The following is a 10,550-nucleotide window of genomic DNA, read 5'->3' as shown; positions in this document are numbered from 1 at the left end:
TCCTCGCCTTCAGAGGACTCCACGTCCTCGCCTTTAGAGGGTTACATGGCCTCGCCTTCAGAGGGCTGCACACCCTCACCTTTAGAGGGCTACACGTCCTCACCTGCAGAGGACTACACCCCCTCACCTTCAGAGGACTACACGTCCTCGCCTTCTGAGGACTACATGTCCTCACCTTCAGAGGGCTACACGCCCTCACCTTCTGAGGACTACATGTCCTCGCCTTTAGAGGGCTGCACGCCCTCGCCTTCAGAGGACTACATGTCCTCGCCTTCAGAGGACTACACGTCTTTGCCTTTAGAGGACTACACGTCTTTGCCTTTAGAGGACTACACGTCCTCGCCTCCGAGGGTTGCTCGCCCTCACCTTCAGAGGACTACACGTCCTCGCCTTCAGAGGACTACAAGTCCTCGCCTTCAGAGGGCTACACGCCCTCGCCTTCAGGGGGCTACATAACCTCACCTTCAGAGGACTACATGTCCTCGCCTTCAGGGGACTACCTGTCCTCACCTTTAGAGGATGCACGTCCTCAACTTCAGAGGGCTACACGCCCTCACCTTCAGAGGACTACACGTCCTCGCCTTAAGAGGGCCACACGCCCTCACGTTTAGAGAGCTACACGCCTTCACCTTCAAAGGACTACACGTCCTCGCCTTAAGAGGGCTGCACGCCCTTGCCTTCAAAGTGCTACACGCCCTCGCCATCAGAGGACTGGACGTCCTTTCCTTCGTAGGGCTACACGCTCTCACCTTTAGAGGACTACACGTCCTCGCCTTCAGAGGACTACACATCCTCGCCTTCAGAGGACTACACGTCCTCACTTTTAGAGGACTACACTTCCTGACCTTTAGAGGGCTACACGTCCTCACCTTCAGAGGGCTGAATGCCCTCGCCTTTAGAGGGCTACACGTCCTCGCCTTCAGAGGCCTGTACGCCGTCGCCTTCATAGGCCTACATGTCGTCGTCTTCAAATGGTGACACGTCCTCAACTTCGGAGGGTTGCACGCCCCCTCGCCTTTAGAGGGCTACACGTCCTCACTTTCAGTGGGCTCCACATCTGCACCTTAAGAAAATTTAAGGTCCTCTGCCCTGAAATGCTTAATCGAGACTTGCACTCCTGGTTAAGGGGCCAGTAGTTTCCTTTTATCACTTCAACTGTGCGAACATAACCAGAGAGGGAGGCTATCACGCAGCTACTATGCATACCGAGACAAGATTTCACCCGTGCCACTGCAAAGAGACGAGTGCGGATCATGCACACCAACATGACCACTCTTACACAGATATGGATGACGTTGCTACTTAGCAACGTTCCGTCCAGCGACCATGATGCCGATCTCCCCCTGCGGAAGCATCAGTTGGTCTGTGCCATCATGACATAGGTAAGTATGCACATCGCTCAACCGATTTATGATGTCATCTATTATTTGCAGGGGTCGCGCCCACAAGACACCTAGTGGACCTAGAGGAGCCCAACAGGGCCCTGGGGTTTCCAGCTCTGGTTACGGTCCTTTGTCAGTCCTACAGAGTGCCCGTCCCCCCCAGCAAGGTCATGCCATCGTGACATAGGTAAGTATGCACTTTTCTCAACTGATTTCTGATGTCATCTATTGTTTGCAGGGATCGCACCCGCAAGACACCCAGTGGACCCGGAGAAGTCCAATAAGGTCTTGGGGTTTCCAGCTCTGATTACGGGCCTCTATCAGTTCTACGGAGTGCCTGTCACCCCCAACAAGGTCATCAGGCCCCTTTCTAACCGAGCTTTCATCAAGAAATACTACGCCCCCCAGGAAGGCGCAGGGCGAGACACCACAGCAGCCTGGGGATGGCTGGCAGCAGGCAATAAACGCACCATCGCCACCTCTAGAGTTCACCTCAGCTCATCCACAAAAAGGTTAGAGCGTTGCCTATGACACATGGCCGATCAGCAGGCGACCAAGTCCAAAGGCAAAGGTAAGCAAAAGTACTAGGTCCATGACCGACAAGTCATCACGTATCCAGCTCAAGACGTTAAAGAAGCGCTACTAGGAGGCAACCTAGTACCTTTCAAATTTCTGCTTGTTATTTGATCACTTTTGTTTCTCAAGTCATAGTAGGACACACCTAGTTGCTCATGATCCTAGGAATTTAAATAAAACAAGCATAAGCTCGGAAGGTAGTCATACCTCACAAAATATATGTATGTGTGTTTAGGTAGCGAAAATACCTTAGATATGCATGTATGTAATTTAGGTAGCAAAAAACACCTCACAAAACATATATACGTATGTTTAGGTAGCAAGATACCTTCGATATGCATGTATATAGCAAAAATACCTCACAAAATATATGTATGTGTGTTTAGGTAGAAAGATACCTTGGATATGCATGTATATAGCAAAAATACCTCACAAAATATATGTATGTGTGTTTAGGTAGAAAGATACCTTAGATATGCATGTATGTAGCAAAAAAATACCTCACAGAATATATGTATGTGTGTTTAGGTAGAAAGATACCTTAGATATGCATGTATGTAGCAAAAAAATACCTCATAGAATATATATATATATATATATATATATATATATATATATATATATATATATATATATGTATGTTTAGGTAGCAAGATACCTTGGATATGCATGTATATAGCAAAAATACCTAAAAAATATACACATGTTTAGGTAGCAAAATACCTCATGAAAAAAAAAAGAAAAAAAAAGAGAAAAAAAGAGAGAGAAAAAGAAAAATAAGTTGCCTAGCTAAAAAAAACCAACATGCTTTTGAAAAGAGATAACTTCCAACTTTTCTTTGAATTTTTTTTTTATCATAACCAATTTTTGAAGGAAAATGTGTGTATACGCCTGAAGGGTGAATGCTGTGAAAAATTTTCTGAACGCCCAAAATAGGCTCAGATTAATGCATGAATTGATAAATGAGCATATTTTGGAAACACTGGGTTGACTTAAATAGAGAAAATGAATCCTGAGCCCTAGTGTCACATGACCATAAAAACTTGATGCTTGAGTGTCCACATGGGTGCTTGCATGACCAGTTTTGCATAAAATTTCCTAATCATCATTGTTGCATGTGTATCATGGAAATAATGTGGGACATCCCCTTTATCCCCGAACCGTTGGCCAAACCCTGACAGATATCATGTCCAGCCGTTCTACAAGCCTTGAGCCAAAATCCCAAATTACCATAAACCTTGACCCAGGGTGAGAATGTCAATCCTTGCCCTCGGAAGAAAAGAAAAAAAAAGAAAGTTCCCAATCAAAAGAGCAAGAGAAAAGAAAAAAAGAAAGTTCCCAATCAAAAGAGCGGAAGAAAAGCAAAAAGAGAAAATTCCCAATCAAAGATTGAGAGAAAGCAAAAAAAGAAAGAAAATTCCCGATCAAGGATTATCACCAAGTAAACGAAAAAAGAAAGGAAACCACGACCTAAAGTGGTCCTCTCCCTTTGATTGCCAACGAAAATCCTATGCGTCGGTGGCTTGTTCACCTCACACTAAACAAAAACAGAAAAGGAAAAGGCCCAAACACTCAAAGCCAAATTTCCCACCAAAAAACCCATTCCCAAGAAGAAGTCCTATTGATCCATGATCACGCATGTAATCTTTGATTTGATAGGAAATGATGTGCAAAATCAAGTCATGACATATCTATGGTTCGGAATTAGGATGAAACACTTACCTTTGTGAGATTGATACACTTTGAGTAATTTTCTTCTATTTTTGTTGGACCCAGTGTTTCCTCTAAATGGTCGTTTAGAAACGAAATGCTAACATCCAAAATCTCATTTATGGTTATGAGAAAATTTCATCAGCATACTCTCCTTCCCCGATAGACACATCATTTTTCATCCAAAAAAGCATACATTGCTCTGATCAGTTGGAAGTTTTGTCTTTTTACTAAACCATGTTCGCATTTTTGTGAAGAAAACACCGAGACTATTTTAGTCTCACAGTTATCAAGAACTATGTAGGTCTGAGTTCCTCATCACAAATTGAGGATACGTAGGAGCAAGAGCCTCGCTTTTGTCGGCCGCCCCACAATTTCTGCCACAATGACCCTGAAGTCAGGTGACGCGCGGAGATACACAAGCAGTTTCTCCGCGCAGACTACCTCTGTCAAGCACTAACCCGTGAAGTTAGGGGGCAGGCAGAGAAACCTAAGTCATTATCCGCATAAACTTTCTTTTGCTATCTCTAAGACTCAACGCATGATAGCATGCAGAGACTAACGTCGTCTTCTGCACCCTTGGTCAATCGCGGCCAACAAGCTCGTTGACACGAGGAGATTTACGTTGTCTTCCGCGCAGACTACATCTATCAAGCACTAACCCGTGAAGTTAGAGGGCAGGCGGAGAAACCCAAGTGGTTATCCGTATAAACTTTCTTTTTCTATCTCTAATACTCAACGCATGATAGCATGCAGAGACTAACATCGTCTCTGGCACCTTTTGTCGCCCTGACCCATGAAGTCAGGTGACACGCGGGGTTACCTTATGGTTACCCGCACCTTTCATCAACCAGGGGCAAACGAGCCCGTTGACGCGCAGAGACTAACATCGTCTCCTGCACTTTTTGTTGTCCTGACCCATGAAGTCAGGTGACACGCGGGGTTACCTTATGGTTACCCACACCTTTCGTCGACCAGGGGCGAACGAGCCCGTTGACGCGCAGAGACTAACATTGTCTCCTGCACCTTTTGTCGTGCTGACCCATGAAGTCAGGTGACACGCGAGGTTACCTTATGGTTACCCGCACCTTTCGTCAACCAGGGGCAAACGAGCCCGTTGACGTGCAGAGACTTACATCGTCTCCTGCACCTTTTGTCATCCTGACCCATGAAGTTAGGTGACACGCGGGGTTACCTTATGGTTACCCGCACCTTTCGTCAACCAGGGGCAAACGAGCCCGTTGACTCACAGAGACTAACATCATCTCCTGCACTTTTGTCGTCCTGACCCGTGAAGTCAGGTGACACGCGGGGTTGCCTTATGGTTACCCGCACCTTTCGTCAGCCAGGGACAAATGAGCATGTTGACGCGTAGAGACTAACATCGTCTCCTGCACCTTTTGTCGTCCCGACCCGTGAAGTCAGGTGACATGCGGGGTTACCTTATGGTTGCCCGCACCTTTCGTCAACCAGGGGCAAGCGAGCCCGTTGACGCGAAGAGACTGACATCATCTTCTGCATCTTTTTCCATCCAGGGACAACGAGTTAGGTGGCAGGCGGAGATACCTTATGGTCATCTATGCCTTTCGTCAACCGAGGGGAACGAATTCGGCAGTATCAGGATGATGTTGGTCGTTCGGTGCTGATCATTTTCAAAATTTTGGTAGGTTTTTCACTCTCGTGGTCCGGAAACATTCAAGTCCAGCAACGCGCAGAATTCTTCTCTGCTGGGCAGAGGCGATTGGGTGCAATGGCAAAGGGAAGTGTCGTGGTTGTCCAACTTTGTCGTTTTCGAAACACTGAAGTTTGTTGACGCTTCTGATGCCTTTTCTTTTCTTACTGAATGACAGGTTCCGCTGGCGGGGATTTTGATCGGCCGAATGATGTTCCGCTCGAACGAAATTAGTGTCTTATCTTTACTTCCCTTTTATCTCCAATAAAAGACAAGTATGGGACACAAGAGGGCTACTTTACTTCCCTTTTAAAACTGGACAGTGGAAGGGCTACTTTGCTAAAATCCCTTATAAAGCACCTGTAGAATCCTGCATGACCAAGAAAAGATCGCACCTCTCGCACACAAGAGGGGTAAGGCAATTGTGAAATAACAAAAATTTTTGCAGGATCTACTTCAATACCCTTATTGGAAATAATGTGGCCTAAAACTATACCTTGCTCTACCATAAAATGACATTTTTCAAAATTTAGAACAAGGTTAGTTTCAATGCATCTATTCAAAACTTTTTCCAAACTATTCAAACAACCATCAAAAGAGGATCCATATACAGTGAAATCATCCATAAACACCTCTATGCAATTTTCTAAAAAATCACTGAAAATACTAATCATGCACCGCTGGAAGGTAACAGGGGCATTGCATAGGCCGAAAGGCATCCTCCTATAAGCAAAAGTGCTGAAGGGGCAGGTGAATGTCGTCTTTTCCTGATCCTCAGGAGCAATAGTAATTTGCATATAACCAGAAAAACCATCAAGGAAACAGTAGTGGGATTTACCTGCCAGGCGTTCAAGCATCTGATCAATGAATGGCAGGGGAAAATGGTCCTTTTTGGTAACCTGGTTCAGCCTCCTATAGTCAATGCAGACTCTCCAACTGTTCTGCACCCGAGTAGGAATTAGCTCCTCCTTCTCATTTCTAATCACTGTGAGGCCAGTCTTTTTCGGGACTACCTGGACGGGACTCACCCATTGGCTGTCGGAGATAGGATAAATGATTCTAGCTTGCAAAAGCTTGGTTATCTCCTTCTTCACTACATCAAGAATCACCGGGTTGAGTCTTCTCTGTGGCTGTCTTACTGGTTTAGCTCCATCCTCTAAATTTATTCGATGCATACATGTGGATGGGCTAATACCAGGAATGTCCGCCAGGGTCCAGCCTATAGCCTTCTTATGCTTCTTGAGAACTGACAACAACTTCTCCTCTTGCTCATCAGCAAGGGAGGCAGATATAATCACTGGAAAACTCTTGCTATCATCCAAGTAAGCGTATTTTAAATTTGATGGCAGAGGCTTCAATTCTGGTGTGGTCGGTTGGACAGTGGTAGAAGGAGATGGTTTCTCAGCCTTTACCTCATAAAGAAAGTCAGAGGTATGTGTACTTCCTGAAACATGGTTAGTCCTATCTAACTCTATAAAATCAATCTCAAGAGGTAAAACACCACCACCAGGCATGCAATCAATATCACTCTCAGATTCACTCTCAGCATCAAATTCAGACATATGATCAAGTACAATTTCAGACTCAATGCATGAAGAGTGAGAGGCATGCAGATTAGAATAAAGATCAGTCATGTATTCATCAACAACATGGTCAATTATTTCAGCACGAAATACAGAAAGATCTTCAAATGGGTATTTCATAGCATCCAGAATATTAAAATGAACAGTTATATCACCAAACTCCATGGACAGTGTGCCTGCATAAACATCTATCTTAGTTCTAGCAGTTTTCATAAAGGGTCTGCCTAGAATGATGGGAACTGATCCTTGAGAAAATCCATCTTCCATATTCAAGATATAAAAATCAACAGGGAAAATCAGTTCACCAACTCTAACTAAGACATCTTCTATGAAACCAATAGGATAGGCAACACTTCTATTAGCTAAATGAATTACCACATCAGTTGACTGCAAGGGACCTAGAGATAGAGAATTAAAAATCGACAGAGGCATAACACTAACAGAGGCTCCTAAATCTAGCATGGCATTGTCAAACTTACTATTCCCTATAATACAAGGTATGCTGAATGTACCTGGATCTTTGCATTTTTCAGGAATTTGAGGAACAGATTTACCAATCAATGCGGAGACATTTCTGCCCATGCTAATTCGTTCACTTCCTTTAAGCTTCCGCTTATTAGTGCACAGCTCCTTCAAGAATTTGGCATATCTTGGAATTTGCTTTATTGCATCCAACAGAGGTATGTTTACCTCTACTTTTCTAAATGTTTCCAAGATCTCTTTCTCTGCCTCTTCCATTTTTTTGTTGGAAACTGCTCTTGGAGGGAATGGAAGAGGGGGAATGTGCTGCTTCTGCAAATCAGAATTACCTGTGGAAGAAGATTCACCTGCACAGAAATTGTTAGGTAGATTTTTTTCATCACCTTTTTCTGGAATAGAGTGAAGTTTGGCAGGTTCATTTGCAGATGAGGAAGGTTCTACGGGTTGAGGTCCTTGACACTGCTTTCCCGACCTCAATGAAATGGCACTGACATTTTTGGGATTTTGGACAGCTTGAGAAGGCAGCTTGTCAGAATTCTGGGACTGTTGTTGATTCAACTGGGTAGCTACTTGTCCCATATGATTGGTTAAGCTCTGAATGGAGGCTCTGGTCTCTTGCTAAAACTGCATGTTCTGCATAGTCATTTGCCTCACAAGTTCTTCGAGGGAAGGTTGTGGAGGGGCCTCAACTGTTGGCTGTTTATGGGGTTGTTGCTGTTGTTGGATTGGTGGACGAATGTATGGTCTACTTGGGCCAGCAGCATTTTGGAAGGAAGGAGCAGGCTGCTGTTGTTGTTGCTGAGGGCTGGACCATCTGAGGTTAGGGTGATTCCTCCATCAAGGGTTGTATTTGTTGCTGGAAAGGTCATAATTGCTCTGCTGTGGTTGATTTTGCTGCTGAGGTTGAGGAGGTCTATTGTAAATATTTGCAGCATAAGCTTCAGGCTGCTCAATTGCTCCAGGTTGCTGCATGGAAGGGCAAAGGTCTGTATGGTGGTCAGCAGAGGAGCACAAACCACAAACCCTTGCGACAGGTACAGATTTCTGATTCAAGGCCAGCTGGGTTACCAAGTTGACCAACGCATCCAGTTTGCCTTCAAGCTTCTTAGTTTCAGATGATGCAGATGGGTTTGTAGCTACCTCATGCACTCCTCTAATGACTATGGCATCATTTTTGGCACTAAACTGCTGGGAGTTGGAGGCCATCTTCTCAATTAAATTTCTGGCTTCAGCAGGAGTCATGTCTCCAAGGGCTCCACCACTGGCAGCATCTATCATACTTCTCTCCATATTACTGAGTCCTTCATAAAAATATTGGAGAAGAAGCTGTTCTGAAATCTGATGGTGGGGGCAACTGGCACATAGTTTCTTAAATCTCTCCCAGTACTCATACAGGCTCTCTCCACTGAGTTGTCTAATACCTGAGATATCCTTCCTGATGGCTGTGGTCCTAGAAGAAGGGAAAAATATTTCTAAGAATACTCTCTTAAGGTCATCCCAGCTCGTGATGGACCTTGGAGCAAGGTAATACAGCCAGTCCTTTGCCACTCCCTCTAATGAATGAGGAAAAGCCTTTAGAAATATGTGATCCTCTTGGACATCTAGGGGTTTCATGGTGGAGCAGACAATGTGAAATTCTTTCAAATGTTTGTGCGGGTCTTCACCTGCAAGGCCATGAAACTTTGGAAGCAAATGAATCAGTCCAGTTTTAAGAACATATGGGACATCCTCATCAGGGTATTGGATGCATAAGCTTTCATAGGTGAAATCAGGTGCAGCCATTTCCCTTAGAGTCCTCTCACGAGGTGGAGGTTGTGCCATGTTCTCAGAATGTGCAAAATCAGAATGCTCAGAATCAGAATGCTCAAAATTATAATGCTCAAGATCAAGATGTTCAAAATCACCAATAACAGAATGCACAGATTCACCAGTTATGGAATGCTCAGAATGATCAAAAGGTATAAAATGATGCCTAACTAATCTATGAAATGTCCTATCTATCTCAGGATCAAAGGGTTGTAAGTCAGATGGATTGCCTCTAGTCATACACTACATTCAGCATGCACACAACTAGTTGCCTTGTCATGTAAATAAAGGTGTAGGTTTGAACTACAGCTACCCTCAAATGATATCCAAATGACTTGAAATTTTGTGAGCAACCTTATAAAATGATGAGAAGATAGCACAAAAAATTTCAGACAAAAATTCAAAGTCTAACTATGAAAGCTAAAATTGGTAGGTTAAGAAAAATAAGTGAATAAAACTTGAAAAATAAAAAACTTTTGACAGAATCACTTTTTTTTTGGACAATGGAGACCTCAGCCGGCCCAAATGCATATATAATAATTGCGATTCTGATCACCGGAGCAAAAGTTATGGCCGTTCGAAGTTTTGACAAACACAAAATTTGCTAGTTTTTTGGAACTTTCAAATCTGACCAAACTAAAGGCTCTAGCTATTTTTCCCACAAAATATGGATTAAAAGAAGTTACCACAAAAAAATTCAGCCAAAAATAACAACCCTAGCTACTAAAACAAAAAATCCCAAATAATTCAGCATGGGTGGTCGCTAAAATCCGTCTCTAATTGATTTCTACTACTACTCTGTTTTTCCGCAAGCTGATTTCTACTACTACTCTGTTTTCAAGCACAATCTTCACAGCAAAACACCCAAGATTGAAACAGGGGAAACGCTTAATGGTAAAACTGAAACAGAACACACATTAAACAAAATACCAGGACACTAAACAACACTAACACACATACTAACACAATACTAACAATTAAACATAAAACACGAAAGGATTAAACACACAACACTAGCTAGCTATTATGAACCTTTGGACACTCCTCCCCGGCAACGGCGCCAAATTTGATCGAGGCCGTACCCGAATCAAATAAACATGAAAATGCAGTAACTAGGAAGTGATCCTAGGTCGTTTCCCAACGAGCAGTGACAAGCCAAATGTTCATAATATACTTGCAGTAACAGTAACGATGGGGGGGGGGGGGGTTGGTTGTTTGGTAATTAAAGAGCAGAACAAATAAAATGGAATACGAAACTACTAATATTAAAAACAGGTTGTTTCCTCTGATTCAGAAGCTACTCTCTTATCCAGGGTTATGGAGAATTCGTCCCTAACAGTC

The 10,550-nt window shown here is 43.6% G+C and overlaps 1 non-coding gene across 1 annotated transcript; it reads left to right on the top strand.

Moving 5' to 3' along the window:
• Positions 1–8,739: 8,739 nt before the first annotated feature.
• On the top strand, positions 8,740–8,846 carry LOC114368398. The gene has a single exon (XR_003657334.1). It is a non-coding gene; the product is annotated as a small nucleolar RNA R71 (small nucleolar RNA).
• Positions 8,847–10,550: the final 1,704 nt, after the last annotated feature.

Source organism: Glycine soja, chromosome 1 (genome assembly GCF_004193775.1).
Source record: "Glycine soja cultivar W05 chromosome 1, ASM419377v2, whole genome shotgun sequence".
Classification (NCBI taxonomy): Eukaryota; Viridiplantae; Streptophyta; class Magnoliopsida; order Fabales; family Fabaceae; genus Glycine; species Glycine soja.
This window is presented reverse-complemented; position numbering and strand designations above follow the sequence as displayed.